Genomic DNA, 11,037 nt, shown 5'->3' on the forward strand with positions numbered 1-11,037 from the left:
TAATCCCACATCTGGATATCAGATTCGTATTCTACACTCAAATAACTTTCATTTAAGCCCCATATTGCCATATTCAGTAAATAAGTCCTGTTTGGGGCTGTTTTGGGAAATGCGTGGACCCCCAGAAACTTGGTCCCACATTTGGGTATCACATTCGTATTCTACTCGCAAATACCTTTCATTTGAGTCCCATATTCCCATGGTCGGTAAAAATGTCCGATTTAGAGGTGTTTTGGGGGTTGGGGTGGTCCCCCTATCACTTGTTCCGACAATTGGATATCAGATACGTTTTATAATCTTAATTACCTTTCATTTGAGTCCCATATTGTCGTGATTGGTTTATATATATATTTGCTAGGTTTTTGGGGTCCGCCCCGGATCGGATATACCTGTCATATAGACCGATCTCTCGACTTAAGGTTTAAGGTCCATAAAAGGCACATTTATTGTCCAATTTCGCTGAAATTTGGGACAGTGAGTTGTGTTAGGCCCTTTGATAGATTTTTTCAATTTGGCCCAGATCAGTCGAGTTTTGGATATACCTGTCATATAGACCGATCTTTTGGTCGGTCGGATATACCTGCCATATAGACCGATCTCTCAACTTAAGGCTTAAGGTCCATAAAAGGCACATTTATTGTCCAATTTCGCTTAAATTTGGGACAATGAGTTGCGTTAGGACCTTCGACATCCTGCTTCAATTTGACCTAGATAGGTCCAGATTTGGATATAGCTACCATATAAACCCATCTCTCGATTTAAGGTCTTGGACCCATAAAAGTCGAATTTATTGTCCGATGTCGCTGAAATTTGGGACAGTGAGCTGTGTTAAGCTCTTCGACATCCTTCATTAATTTGATCTAGATCGGTCCAGATTTGGATATAGCTGCTATTTAGACCGATCTCTCGACTTAAGGTTTTAGGCCCATAAAAGGCGCATTTATTGTGCGATTTCGCTGAAATTTAGGACAGTGAGTTGTGTAAGGCCTTCTTGAAGGCGACCCAGATGGGGCCTTAGTTGGAAAAACCGCCAAAACCGAAAGGAATGTCAATCGGGACAACATGGAACTCAAATTAAAGGCCTTTGGAATAAAAACCATGTGTCTGAGAGCCGACAAAAAATCTCCTAAAAGAGCATGCACGCCAATCAAGGCAATATGCGACTTAAATTAAGGAACTTTGAGAGCAGGGTAGGAGTCATACATCCAATCATGGTATAAGGTTGATCCAGAAAGCATCTGTCGGGTTTTAAAACTATTGAATTTATTTGGTACTTATACGGCATGTATTAGAACAAAAAGTACAATGAAGATAAAGCAATTGATGGCACCGAAAACAACCTTTGGCCTGTCTTGGGCTCCAGCTTTATGAAAGTTAGGAAATATTTATTTTTAAAAGCCACTTTAAGATGTAGCGTAGCATTCATTTTCTTGCAATTTTCATAGATAATGCGGACAGGTACCGTGGTGAATATGGGGTACTTCATTTCTTGATAGCTAAAAAAGGGGACGGACACTCTCATTGCCCTAATGGTAAAGGGGGAGAGGAAGGGGAAATTCAAGCGAAATTTTGTTTGCACTCTTATAGTAAATTGGGGGTCGACGACTTTGCAGGATGACTTTGCAGGATGACTTTGCAGGATGACGCTTGACGATATACGCTCGTCAGCTAAAGTAGGAAAGAACATCTTCGAACCGTTCAATGCCAAAAGGGGTTTCAAACAAGGAGACGTGTGATTTATTTAATATCCTGCTGGAGAATATTATACGAGAAGCAGGCCTATGCCGACGACATCGATATTATGCATCGGTCGCCGGAAGAAGGCCACCGTAGCGCAGTGGTTAGTCCTGTAAACCCGAGCAGATAAAGAAAATAGAGAAAGATGGGAACTATTGGGTTGCCCAAAAAGTAATTGCCGATTTTTCATATAGTCGGCGTTGACAAGTTTTTTCACAGCTTGTGACTCTGTAATTGCATTCTTTCTTCTGTCAGTTATCAGCTGTTAATTTTAGCTTGCTTTAGAAAAAAAGTGTAAAAAAAGTATATTTGATTAAAGTTCATTCTAAGTTTTATTAAAAATGCATTTACTTTCTTTTAAAAAATCCGCAATTACTTTTTGGGCAACCCCATACTACTGTATCGGTTACGGTGCTACCGAGAAACATAATGACACCAGATTTGAAATAAAACAAAAATTATTATTAGCTATTCATTATCATTGAGCTTAAACTTGAATCGGACTGCACTCATTGATATGTGAGAAGTTTGCCCCTGTTCCTTAGTGAAATCTTCATGGGCAAAATTTGCATTTGCAATATTGGCTAACAGATGCTACTTTGGATTAAGCCAGCCTTTAAGGAGCAAAGCCACCTCTGGACAGACTAAAATTACACTATATAAGACATTTATACCACCCGTAGTGTTGTATGGCTCCGAACCATGGGTACTTGCGAAAACATATGAGGCGGCACTTAGAGTGTTTGAGAGAAAAATCCTTCGTAAATTATATATGGACCAGTTTGCGTTAACGCAGAATATAGGCATTGAGCGGAGGAAGATAATCCAAAAAAAAAAAAACTAGTAAAAATATGACGTGTGAGAACGAGATAGGAATAACTCTTCGAAATTTGAAATGGTTACAGCTGAGGTGCTAGCGAAATGGTGTGCAGCATTTCAAGGTCTTAGGTTGTACGGGCGCCTTTTGGCAGGCCAAGAGTTGGTCACATCGGTATTTCGAAATTTGTTGGGGCTGCTTGTAACTACTCGAAATATTCGTGACCCCATAAAGTATATATATTCTTGATCGTCGCGACATTTTATCCATGTCCGTCCGTCTGTCTGTCTGTCGAAAGCACGCTTACTTCCGAAGGAGTAAAGCTAGCCGCTTAAAATTTTGCGCAAATACTTCTTATTAATGTAGGTCGGTTGGTATTGTAAATGGGCCATATCGGTCCATGTTTTGATATAGCTGCCATATAAACCGATCTTGGGTCGTGAATTCTTGAGCCTCTAGAGTGCGCAATTCTTATCCGATTGGCATGAAATTTTGCACGACGTGTTTTGTTATCATATCCAACAACTGTGCCAAGTATGGTTCAAATTGGTTCATAACCTGATATAGCTGCCATATAAACCGGTCCTGGACCTTGACTTCTTGAGCCTCTAGAGGTCGCAATTACTATCCGATTTGCCTGAAATTTTGTACGACGGATCCTCTCATGACCATCAACATACGTGTTTATTATGGTCTGAATCGCTCTATAGCCCGATACAGCTCCCATATAAATCGATCTCTCTATTTTACTTCTTGAGCCCCCAAACGGCGCAATTCTTATTCGAATTGGCTGACATTTTACACAGATCTCAAACATATAATTTAATTGTGGTCTAAACCGGACCATATCTTGATATCGCTCTGATAGCAGAGCAAATCTTTTCTTATATCATTTTTTGCCTAAGAAGAGATGCCGGGAAAAGAACTCGACAAATGCGCTTCATGGTGGAGGGTATATAAGATTCGGCCCGGCCGAACTTAGCACGCTTTTACTAGTTTTTTTTTTTTAATTTTGACCAAAAACTGCCTCATATTTTGCAATTTACGTAGGCATTTATATTTCGATTATGATTTTTAAATTTTGCACACAATCACACTGCAACCTCCTCTCTAACCATTTCAAATTTCTCTTCCCGTTCCCACACGGCATATTTTTTTTTTGATTTTCTAGCACTGTGCGTCGTATGAACCACGCATCAAAATTCGGTTGAGTTGGCCAGGTTGGCTACTCTTACTCTTATTCTTACTCGTATACTTATACTTACTCTTATTCTTACTCTTATACTTACTCTTACTCTTATACTTTCTCTTATACTTACTATTATACTTACTCGTATACTTGCTATTATACTCATACTTACTCTTATATTTACTCTTACTCTTATACATACTCGTACTCTTATACTTACTCGTACTCTTATACTTACTCGTATACTTACTCTTATACTTACTCTTATACTAACTCTTATACTTTCTCTTATACTTACTCTTATACTTACTCTTATACTTACTATTATACTTACTCGTATACTTGCTATTATACTTACTATTATACCTACTCGTATACTTGCTTTTATACTTACACTAATAATTACTTTTGTACTTTCTCTTATTCTTACTCTTATACTCATACTTACTCTTATTCTTACTCTTATATTAACTCTTACTCTTATACTTACTCTTACTCGTATACTTACTCTTATACTTACTCGTACTCGTATACTTACTCTTATACTAACTCTTATACTTACTCTCATACTTACTCTTATACTTACTCTCATACTTACTCTAATACTTACTCTTATACTTACTCTTATACTTACTCTTATACTTACTCTTATACTTACTCTTATACTTACTCTTATACTTACTCGTATACTTGCTATTATACTTACACTAATAATTATTTTTTGTACTTTCTCTTATACTTATACTTTCTCCTATTCTTACTCTTATACCCATACTTACTCTTATTCTTACTCTTAAATTTACTCTTACTCTTATACTTACTCTTACTATTAAATTTACTCTTACTCTTATACTTACTCTTACTCTTATACTTACTCGTACTCGTATACTTACTCTTATACTTACTCTTATACTTACTCTTATACTTACTCTTATACTTACTCTTATATTTACTTTTATACTTACTCTTATACCTACTCTTATACTTAATCTTAATTTAATTTTTATAAGAACTTCGACAGTTCACTAAAATTTTATTGAAAATTTGTTTTTATAGAAAATTGTGTGCTGTTTTTAATACAAACTTCGCCGAAATTTTTAGGAAATTTGCGTTTAATGTTTTTGTCAAAGAAAATTCAAAGAAAGCTTCCCCTAAATTGTATTTGCCGGAAATTTTTTTTTTTGAATTCGAATAAATATTTATACAAATTTTTTTAAAGTATTTACTTTCCTTAAAATTTCATACAAATTTCCTTTAAATATTTTTAGACAAAATTTTGACCAATTTCTTTTTTTTAATTTTGCGAAGCTTGTGTTTAGAAAATTTTCCTGAATAATTCCAAATTCAGGGAAATTTACAATTTCCATTTAAAATTAAGTCAAAACTGTCTTTTTCGGAATTTCGCATAAATTTCATTTTCAAAGATTTTTTTTCATAAAAAAAACTATTCCTAAAATTGCTTTGATTTATACTTACTCTTATACTTACTCTTACTCTTATATTTACTCTTACTCTTATACTTACTCGTACTCTTGTACATACTCTTACTCTTACACTTACTCTTATACTTACTTTTATACTTACTCTTATACCTACTCTTATACTTACTCTTATACTTAATCTTAATTTAATTTTTATAAGAACTTCGACAGTTCACGAAAATTTGTTTTTATAAAAAATTGTGTGCTGTTTTTAATACAAACTTCTTCGAAATTTTGAAGAAATTTGCGTTTAATGTTTTTGTCAAAGAAAATTCAAAGAAAGCTTCCCCTAAATTGTATTTGCGGAATTTTTTTTTTTAATTCGAATAAATATTTATGCAAATTTTTATAAAATATCTACTTTCCTTAAAATTTCATACAAATTTCCTAAAAATATTTTCTGAAAAAATTTTTACTATTTTTTTTTTTTTGAAAAAATTTTTCGAAGCTTGTGTTTAGAAAATTTCCCTGAATTTTTAATTTATTTCCATTGAAAATTAAGTCAAAGCTGTCTTTTTTTAGAAAATTTGACCTTAATTTCATTCATAAAAAAAATATTCCTAAAATTGCTTTGATTTTTGTCGATATGATCTTAATTTGTTTTACCTTTATGCTTTTGCTTCGAAACTTTAAATTTTCCTTCTTTCTAGTTTGTTTGCTAATTTTTTACAGCTTATATTGAACTTTGCAAAAGTCATGCTCTAAAATTTGTTTTTTCCTCGTGGCCTACAAACATGTGGGCATTTAGACATCCTTGTGGTTGAATGAACCTTAAAAATGTTTCATTTAAATGATCAATTCATAAACTCGGTAGGTCATTGGCCGGGCTTACATTTAATTCTTCACAAATTCTTTTTTGCCTATAGTTAGATTCTCACAGGTTTTTTGTTTTTTTTTTTTTTGTGTCTTTTCAAGTTCATTTATCTTAAAGTCTACTGCTTCAAAATTTTTGCAAAATTTTTTAGCACAAGTGTTTAGCAAATGTTTTGGTGAAAAATGAGTTGTGAGGTCTATTTAGACAGCTTTTTATTAATAAAAAAATAATACAGAAAAAAAACCAAGACAAGTCTACAGAGTAGTGGGTGAGATGATTACAAAGGCAGGCAATTTGTCATAAATGGCATGCTGACAAGTTTAACTAATTAAACGCCTTTGCTGAATATTGGTATAGAGGTCGTTGTTGTAGGCAGGCTTTTGCACCTGAAATCATCAAAACTAGGCTTATTGAGAATTTTGATTTCAATTTCACTTTTTGTGTTACGTTGAAGTGGCCCATTTTAGCTGCTTTGAATCATCGCATGAAAATTTGAGCATTTCATCGAAAAAGAGTTCATTGGCCTTTTTTATTAAATCAATGCCGGTTGCCCTTCTCTGCGTTTATGTAAGGGGGGAAAAACACATACCATCATCATCATCGTTATCTTCGTCTTAGTGTTGATGACCCATAACAAATAAGGCAACAAGTGAAGAGATATTTTATTTTAACTTAAATAAACAAAATAATTGCCCCTTCGAACAACAGCAACAACATGGAAACGAATTTAAATTTATTCATGACAACAGCGTTGGCACTCTAATTCTTGTCATTGTTATGATGACGATTTAGATATTCATGTTGAGAGCTGCTGCTGCTGCTGCTGCTGCTGATGGTTGACTCTCGGGTTTTAAATAAATAGACAGACATTGTCTTCAATTGGCTTTTAGTTTTGGCTTGTTTTGTTTATTTTCCTTAATAATTTTTTGTTTGTTTAAATTTTAATTTCAATGAACGTGTAAATGTTTAGCTTGTTATTGTTTTGAATTATTTTGTTTTTGTGCAAAATCCGGCATTTACATTTTTTTTTTTTCATGACAAACTAGAATTTTTTGTTGTTGTTGATTTTTATTTTTTTTTTTTTTTACTTAAATGTTTGTCTATTCAACACTTTTAATTATAAAAATTATTTTCACACCAAAATAACAAGAACTTTGTTTTTTTAGATTCATACATCAATCATTGTCATTTGATGAGGGTGGGGTCAGAACCGTCTGCGGTGTTACGGCACAATTATGTTTGAAAAGCAGAAAATTCTCTTGGAAAGAATTTTACGAGTCAGACGTCACAATGCTGATAATAAACACCCGCAGGGAACCATGATAATAACAAGCGAATAATTATGATGGTGTTAAATTATATAAAAGCCAGAGTACAACAAAATTATACAAAAGGCGCTTATAATCAAAACAAACAAGTTTGTTTTTTAAAAAGCCGTGGGCAATTTTTGTTTCTTAAAAAAAAAATCGGAATGTAATTTTTATTTAAAAAGAGAAACATTTACCATTGTTTGGTATAACTTGACAAAACTTTAATTTCCTTAAAAAAATTTAGGCAATTACATTTTAAGAACATTTTAACTTCCTTCCTCCTTGTTGTTTGAAATTTTATTTACTAAAAAAATTTCGGCACAATTTTTTTTCATAGAATACTAGCTGAGCCGGGCCCGCTTCGCTGCATCTTCTATCTTCTATTATATAAAAATTAAATTGTTGCGCTTTGTTTGTTTGTTAGTTTGTTTGTCTGTTCCGTAAAAACTTAAAAACGGTGGAGTTTTGACCCCCGGTGAAAATAGGGTACTACATTTTTTGATATCCGAAAGGGGGCGGACCCTCCCCCATACCCCAACTTTCAAAATCGTTAGATCTCGGAGATGCGTACACTGATTTAAGCGAAAATGCCACCTTATGGCACTCCAAAATTGGTAAAAAAAATTGGGGTCAAATAACCTGGGGGGGACGTCCTATCCCAAAACCCACCCGAACGGACATGTGTACCGATTGGATCAATATGGGTATCAAATGACAGGTTTTTAAGAGTACAGTACGAATTTGGAATACAAATTTCACTCTTAATTTTCGGGGGGTTCCCCACCCCTATAAAAGCCCCAAGAGGACACTTTCACCGCTTTGGGCAATATGGGTATCAAATGTAAGGTATTTAAGAGTAGAGTCGGAGGCCCCCACCCCCAAAAACATCAACCAACAGGAGACTTTAAACGCTTTGAGCAATATGGGTGTTAAATGAAAGGTATTTTAAAGTAGAATACAAAACTGACACAAAAATTTATTTTTTGGTGTCTGAGGACCCTCCCCACCTCCCAAAACATCTCAGCAGGACAAATTTACCGATTGGGACAATATGGATATCAAATGAAAGTTATTTAAAGGTAGAGTCCAAAGTTGATATAAAAATTTATTCCATGATGTCTGATGCGACTCCCCACCCTCCAACACCTCTCTACAGAACATAGTAACCGATTGGGACAATATGGGTATCAAACGAAAGATATTTAAAAGCTGAGTACACATCTATTATAAAAATTTGGTCCAAGGTGTCTACAGGGCCTCCCCAAACCCCAAAAACCCCCACAACGGGCATAAATGTCCGGCGTCACAAAATGGGTATCGAATGAAAGGTCTTTGGGAGTTGACTGCTCCTTTTATGGGCCCAAAACCTTAAATCGAAAGATCGGTTTATATGGCAGCAATATCCAAATCTGGACCGATCTGGGCCAAATTAAAGAAAAATGTCGAAGAGCCTAGCACAACTCACTGTCCCAAATTTCGGCGACATCAGACAATAAATGCGTATTTAATGGGCTCAAAACCTTAAATCCAGAGATCGGTCTATATGGCAGCTATATTAAAATCTGGACCGATCTGAGCCAAATTAAAGGAGAATGTCGAAGGTCCTAACATAACTTACGGTACCAAATTTCGGCAAAATTGGACAATAAATGCGCCTTTTATGGGCCCAAAACCTTAAGTCGAGAGATCGGTCTATGTGGCAGCTATATTCAAATCTGGACCGATTTAGGCCAAGTTGCATAAAAACTGCGAAGAGCCTAACAGAGCTCACTGTCCCAAATTTCGGTGAAATCGGGCCTTTTATGGGCCCAAAACCTTAAATCGAGAGATCGGTTTATATGGCAGCAATATCCAAATCTGGACCGATCTAGGCCAAATTAAAGAAAAATGTCGAAGAGCCTAGCACAACTCACTGTCCCAAATTTCGGCGACATCAGACAATAAATGCATATTTAATGGGCTCAAAACCTTAAATCCAGAGATCGGTCTATATGGCAGCTATATTAAAATCTGGACCGATCTGGGCCAAATTAAAGGAGAATGTCGAAGGTCCTAACACAACTCACAGTACCAAATTTCGGCAAAATTGGACAATAAATGCGCCTTTTATGGGCCCAAAACCTTAAGTCGAGAGATCGGTCTATATGGCAGCTATATTCAAATCTGGACCGATCTGGTCCAAATTGAAGAAGGACGTCGAAGAGCCTAACACATCTCACTGTCTCAAATTTCAGCGACATCGGATAATAAATGGGCTTTTTATGGCGCCAAAATCTTAAATCGAGAGATTGGTCTATATAGCAGCTATATCCAAATCTGAACCGATCTGGGCCAAATTGAAAGGGGATATCGAAGGGCCTAACACAACTCACTGTCCCAAATTTCAGTAAAACCGGTTAATAAATGTGGCTTTTATGGGTCCAGAACTTTAAATCGGCAGATCGGCCCATATGGCAGCTGTATCCAAACCGGGATCAATCTGGCCCAAATTAAAGGATGTCGAAGGGGCTAACACAACTCACTGTCCCAAATTTTTGGCAAAATCTGACAATAAATGCGCCTTGTATGGACCAAAGATCATAAATCGAGAGATCGGACTATAACACAGCTATAACCAAATCTGAACCAATCGGGGCCAAATTGAAGAAGAATGTCGAGTGTTCTAACTCAACTCACTGTCCCAAATGTGAGCAAAGTCGGATAATAATTGTTGCTTTTATGTACCTAAGACTTATATCAACAAAAAAAAAGAAAATTTTAAGTTAGGAATTCCGTGCTACTCATAAAATCCTTAATTGTTTTCAATATCACTCCCCTAAGTTGGCTCAGAAAGGTTCATCATCTTTCTCACCAGGTCGAGCTTTGCGCCCTCCTAGGGAGCGTGGATATCTCTGACGAGCTCTTCGACGGTATCAATACATTTCGCCGACGCAAAACGCAGCGTAAAGATGCCCCTCTATACTCGCAGCTTATCATTTGTATGGGTGGATCCTCTACAGAGTTCCACATGTTCGAAAATCGGATCGTTAACCAGATCCTCCATTTGGGACCGATGATCTGGTGGAATCCTACCGATATTGATGACTTCATAAGTCAGCTCATCTCAGTTGTGCTTCCTTGCCACTCTGGCGTAAGAGGGCGGCTTCTTACCATTCTCAGCGACCATCTTCCCCTTCCGTGATGGCTGTGGCCTTAGTTTGGAAGTCACAGTCCTCCATGAAGACTCAGGGGCCGTGCGCGCTTCCTTCGATCCTGTTCCGACCTTCTCTACCTCCGCAGGACACTGTCTCCATTGCGGGATGGCTGGCTTGATATTCCCAGAGTACTTGAAAGCGGGGAGCTCTTTTTCGTCTTCAGCTTTTTAGCACTGTTATGCAGCTTCCGTTGAAGTGCTTAGAATGTCAGTTCGATCCCTACCAGCATCCTGCACTCTCGCCCGATTGCGCTGCCGGTACATACTCCTCGTCGTCGTGCCTCGGATCGCTTTCTCGGTCTGATTGTGAGCTTAGCAAAGCCATCGCTCACTTCTGCAGTAATATTTATTTAGTTATTTTATCATACGGAAGATGATGGTGGTAGGCTAGAGGATGCGTGCAAGACTACCAACCATGAGATCGTGCGTTCAAATCTCTGCGGCGCCAAATTTATCAAAATTTGTTTTTAAGGGTAATAGCAGAGAGAGAGACAGA

This window comes from Stomoxys calcitrans, chromosome 5, assembly GCF_963082655.1.
Source record: "Stomoxys calcitrans chromosome 5, idStoCalc2.1, whole genome shotgun sequence".
In the NCBI taxonomy this organism is placed as follows: domain Eukaryota; kingdom Metazoa; phylum Arthropoda; class Insecta; order Diptera; family Muscidae; genus Stomoxys; species Stomoxys calcitrans.